Genomic DNA, 6,000 nt, shown 5'->3' with positions numbered 1-6,000 from the left:
GTATTTGTCTGCAGAATAACCCGTGGCAGCCGATTGTTACTGCATTTTACAGGTGAGGAATCTCAGCCTTAGAGAGGGAGCGGCCTTGTCCAGGGTCACAACAACTGATACCCACAAGGTCAGAATCTGAACCCAGATTCAGGTCCGGTGCCCTTCACCATAAGCTGCCCTGGCCTGCTTCGCAGCCACACCTGTGACCCCAGCCCCAGGGCTCCACAAGTGCTGAGTAAAAGAACAGCTTGGCCATCTGGTTAAACCTGATTTTTCCCTCCTTCTCTTTCTTCCCCAGGAGGCCAGGGCCGGTGTGCACAGCCGCTGAGCTGGCAGGACTGAGGATGGGCGGGTGGGGCCGCAGACTTTGCTCCTTTCTGGAGATCAGCGGGCAGCTCCCTGGCACCGGGCCTGTTCGGGCCTTTGTGTTGACGTCTGCCCCATCAGGAAGCCTAGCTGTGCCGGCCGAGTATGGCCTAGGAGACAGCATTGCTTCAAACCAATGCCAGTGATCATGTTCCAGGCACCTGCTATGTGCCAGGCTCTGTGCTGGGAACTTTGTAGGTCATTGTGCTGAAATGAACCCTGTCAACAACCATGAAGGACAGGCAAGAGGGCAGTTCGTTTGTTCATTCAGTCCTTCACACCTTCATTCCACCGAATTTGCTGAACACCATGTCTTTCCAGGGGATGTGGTCTGAGTCTCTCCGAAGTGCCAGGCATTGGGCCAGACGCTTGTGCTCTTATTTAAAGAGGTATTAAATTAGCACATGATATAGGGAGAGATTCTTTGGGGTAGATGGAGGGATTCATTTAGATTAAACGAGAACTGGAGAAGTTTTGAAAGGAAGTGAGATCTGGGCTGGGCCCTGCAGAGCACCAGGAAGGAGCCTTGGAAAATTCGGGGTGGGGAAAGGGCATTCAGGCGGGGCAACAGCTTGCACAAAGGCTGGGAAGCCAGATAAAAAAGGGCGTTTGGGAACCAAGAGCTCGGGAACAGAATCTCCCTGCAGGACTGTGGAAAGAGAGGTGATTAGTCAAAGAGAAGCCTGAGAAAGAAGGTTCCCCAACTGATGTCTGACTGGCTTTGGACCAGTCACCTACCTCTCTGACTCTAAGGTTGCCATCCTGTAAATCTGATTTAATGATCTTCATCCCACCTGGCTAATAGGGAAGGTTGAAGGTCAAAGAGACCAGAGATTTGGCTACGCAGAGAGGGTTCCTTGCTTCCTTTGGTTTAGGTGCATTCCTTGAGGCTCCCATGACCCCTGTTAAGTGTCTGTCCTGGTGGGCACATACGACCCTGGGTTTCAATGGTCTCCTTAGGGTTCGTCTCCAGCCATAGCCCACCAGGCCCGTGAGGTGCCCCTGGAAGTCAGGGGTGTGACCTGCTCATTTGCATCCTGGGGGCCCAGTTTGCACATGGCCTTTGCATGAGGTCGGTGGTTTGAGCACAGGCTGTGGGGTCAGCCTCACCCCAGTCTGCTTCCCCAGTCAGGTGCAAATTGCCATGTGACCCACCCCCCCCCCACCCCCGCCCCAGCAAATCAGTTCCATCTCTGAGTCTCAGCTTCCTCCTTGGTGAAAAGGGAGTGATAACAGAGTCGTTGTGAGACTTTGTAAGCAACGGTCAGTAGGGACCCTCCAGCCTGACCTACCCCAGTGGGTCCTCCGTGATGGGCTGCTGTCACTGGTGCCAGCTGGGGCCCTCACCGCCTGTCCCAGGAATCTGGGGACCAGGAAGGCTGCTGGTGGCCCAACCACAGGATTCTGAGGGACAGGAGGAACCCCCACTGCCAGCCACACCCATCATTCATTGCTCATTCACTCACTCATGCCTTCAACAAATGTTTACTGAGCACCATCGAAACACCAGCACAACACTGAGTGCTTTGTTGATGCAAAACGTTTAAGGCAAAGTTTCTAAACCTCAAGAGAGAATGTATAAGAGAGTTGAAATTAGCAAGCAGTATATAACTTTGCGCCCCATGGATGGGGCAGGCAGTGGTCTGTTGACTTCAGAGGGAGAAAAAGACACGGAAATTGGGAGGTAGGGGTGTAGTGGTGTGTGCATTAGAGAAGACTGCTCAGAGGCCGTGGCCCGCAGCAGGGCCTGTGGAACTCAGATGGGCAGGGAGGGGAACATTCCGGGTAAAGCCAGCTGCTCACTGAGCCGAGGTGCAGACGAAAGGATACGTTTGCAACCGGACCTGTTTCGCTGGATGGAATGGATAGAATCTGGCTGGATAGGTGGCCGGGGTTGGGCAGCAGAAGGCTAGGAGACTGAGCACTTCCTGAGTCTGGGATTCTAGGCTGTTGACAGGATGAAGCTGTGACACCGTTGAACTCACGGGCTCTGAGGAAGAACCTGGCAGGTGGTGTGGTGGGAGGATCAGCAGTGGGCTCCCTTCCAGGTCCGCCCGGCTGCCTGTGCCATTGGATAGGACCCAGGGCGGGAAGAGAACTGTTTTCTGGAGTAGCCTCTGTCTCCAATTCCCTGTGTGACTTCAGGTGGTGACTATGTTTCTTAGAGCCTTGTTTTCCAAATATGCAAAACTGGAGTGACTGGGCCAGAATCATCTCGATTGCCTTTTTTAGCCCTGGACTCTAAACCCTCCCATTGTTGATTCCAGACACACGTGTTATTGCAAACCTACCCACCCAGTTTCTTGGCAATCACCCTCTCACCCAGCCCGCCACGTGGTTGGCCTAGGTGGCCACATTTATGCCACATGACCCTTCTTTCCTGGCCGAACTAATCGAACCAGATTCTAGAAGATTCCTGACCCCGTAGGGACAAGCTGCGTAGCAATCAGAGCAATCCTTTGGAGAATCTAGACCAAGAGAGCCAGACCCTGGATCAATTAGATAGTGTTAGTCCCTAGCCGCAATGTTTATAGGAAGAATAACTAATATTTGTTGGACATTTAGTCTCCTGTGCATTTCATCTCCTTCCCACATCTCACATGCGGGGTAGACTGTATTAGTAGCCCCATTTTACAGATGGGAACGCTGAGTTTCAGTGAGATGCCATATTTTTCAGGTTATAGCATGCTGCTGGTGGGTATACATCCCAGTTTTCTAAGAAAAAAAAATTAGAAAAAAATTTCCCATCATACGTATGTTGACAATAGCCGTAATATGTGTGTAGAAGAAACCACGTTATTTTGTTCATGCAGGTGTGATAAACTGTGTACTGAAATTCCAGTAGGAAATTCCACATAAGTTCTCCCAATTCTGGAACAGTACGTCCTGGAAGCAGCATAAAAGACAAAGAATTTAAGAACTGACTCACACATGGGTTTTGTTTACCGAGAAGCCCCCTCCATTGAGATCATCTGAGTGCGTATCTGCCGTTAAGCCTAGGCATTATTTGAAGTCTTCATTATGGCCTCTAATCAATAATATGGATACGTTGGCTATATTTAGCGGCTGGAGGGAGAAGGAGGGATGTGGACGGAGAATGTGTCCGCGGTGTTACTCAGGTGGCAAACACAGTAACAAAGTTCCACAAATAGGATGCGACTTGGGCCTTTATCATTTCACGATTTCACGCTACGCCTCCCCAGGAGGTTGTAGAGAGCTGGACCAGAGCTTGACGCAGAAAGATGGCGGCGGGTATGTGATCAGAGAGAAGCAGGAGCCTGTGAGATTGCTCTGTGTCTCGATGACCAGTTCCCCTTTTTGTGAACTTTTCCGATTAAAAGTCCGTTCCTAGCAACCAGGCAATTCTTGACGGAGACCTCAGCCTGCCGATGAATAAATGTCACGAGGATACGAAGCCCCCTCCGTAAATGAAACGGAGTGCAATACATGTTCCGTTTTGTTTCTTCTAAGTCTAACTCGGTCTTCTTCGGGGCAGCCCACAGTCTGGGACGCTTCAGCCCAACCTTCCAGCCACGGCTACTGCTAACGTCCTCCTTGTCCCCCTGCATGGTCCCCAGAAGGCGGGCATTACTGTCACGACTACGCCGAGGTCTGGCCTCCGTCAGCTCAATGTGCCACCAGGCCACCTTTACTGACACTGCCAGCCTTACCCCTCGCCCTCCCCTCTTCTCACTGCACTCAGAGGAACCTGGCTCTTTCTCTCTTCCTGCAGCATCGTAACCTCAAGCTCAGGCTGTTAACATACCCAACCAGGGAGGCGGCCTGTCCCCAAGTGTCGTCACTTTCTAGCATGGGCTACCTGGTTTGCTGGAGGCAGGTGGCGTTGGTAGAGGGGCACAGGATAGCAAGTGACAGCCGGGTTATCCTGACGTTCTGCTAATGTGTGCTCCTAAGGGCCGTGGCACCGCTGCTTCTGGTGACCTCCCTTCTCCAGGAGGACCCGGTGGCCACCGTACTTAGACCATCCACTGACACCTATGCGGGTTCCTGGAGTTCCCGCCTGCAGCACAGGCTCTGAGTGGCGAGACGCGGGGAGGCAGCCGATGCGTCCCAGGCCCCCCTGCCCAACTTCCGAGAGAAGGGGGTGCTTTGGCGGGTGTGGTCAGCATGAGGATCCCGGTGGATCGTCGCCTCCACAGACACACTTCCCAGAGACACCCTTCCCAGCCCAGACCACTGCCGTCCTTCCCTGGAGAAGCTCATCACTCTGTTTAAGCTCAGCCTTGGCCTTCTCATGTCCTTGTTTAAAACCCCCAGCCTTGAGATCAATCCCACACTCCTCACTGTGGCTCTCAAGGCCTTGTACGGTCCTCGCTTGCTTTTCTCGCCTCGGTCCCTGGCCTTGCCCTGCTCACATTCACTGTGCCTCGGAATCACGCACGCACTTGCCCTGTCTCCCCTGTCTTTGGTTGCCTGTGTCCTCTGCCTGAGGCAGTCTCCCCAGCAGCCTCATGGGCCGACTCTGGAGCCGTCCTTCAGTGTCACGGAGTGCAGGGACAGCGGCCCTCAAGTGTCTAGGCCTAGGTCCGAGTGCCAGCTCCTCCCTTTATTCTCTGAGCCTCAAGTGTCTCCTCTGTAAACTGGGCACTGTGAAACCAACCTCCCAGGGCTGAGGTGATGATTCAGTGGGGGCACGGAAATAAGGCACAGGAGAGCTAGGCCCTGTTCCACCCTGCTCTGTGCTCAGGAGGTAAGACTCTCTCTCATCCCTATGATTAATCGTCCCTCTTTGCACTCCACACCTGTCTGAATAAAAGCAGGGTGTAGTTTCTTGAGCCTTACTGGCAACAAAACAGAGGTTCAGAGGCTGTATCCAATCAAAAGTGAGTTTATCCAATATCCCATAGCATATGAGTGGCACAGTCTCATCGGAAGTGAATCCAGCTCTGAGTCCAAAGATCATGCAGTTACAACACGCCCACACATGGGTGCTGATAGGGTTCAAGACGGGCCACCCCAAAATATGCGACTTTGGCATATTGATTATCTTGAATTAAAGTTACTTAAGAAACAACCAGGGCAAAAAGGACACAATGACTCTCCTTTGTCCCTGGAAAGCCGGAACTAAATTTCCCATGTGAGGGGTACGCTCCCTGTACGAGGAGAGAAGACCTTATCACCAGAGATAGGGAATTTAGGGCAGGAAAGCTGTATAAACAAACCATGTCACTTCTTCACTAATTTACTATCCCGACCCCGGATTTATTTGTCTGGTCAATTCTTCACAAATGTATTGTTTCTTTGTCTAAAAGCTACCTGTTTTGTCCCTTCTTGGAGTCTCATATTTTTGTGAGCTTCCTTACGTATGAAATTAAATTTGTTTTTTTCCTGTTAATCTCTCTTATGTCGATTTAATTGGTAATTATTTTATTAAGTATTCATTATTGAATTGTTAGACTAGCCAAAGAACCTAGAAGGCAAGAAAGGTTTTGCTCCCCCACAGTATACACATTTACATGTATACATGCTTCCATACCTACATCCATACACATATGTGCGCACACACACACACACACACGCACACACACACACACACACACGCACACATTCTTCTGTGCCTTTTCTGACACCAGTAGGCAATTAACTTAGTTCTTAGTGAGCACTGACTGGGTGCCCTACAAT

This window comes from Prionailurus bengalensis, chromosome A1 (genome assembly GCF_016509475.1).
Source record: "Prionailurus bengalensis isolate Pbe53 chromosome A1, Fcat_Pben_1.1_paternal_pri, whole genome shotgun sequence".
NCBI lineage: Eukaryota > Metazoa > Chordata > Mammalia > Carnivora > Felidae > Prionailurus > Prionailurus bengalensis.
This window is presented reverse-complemented; position numbering follows the sequence as displayed.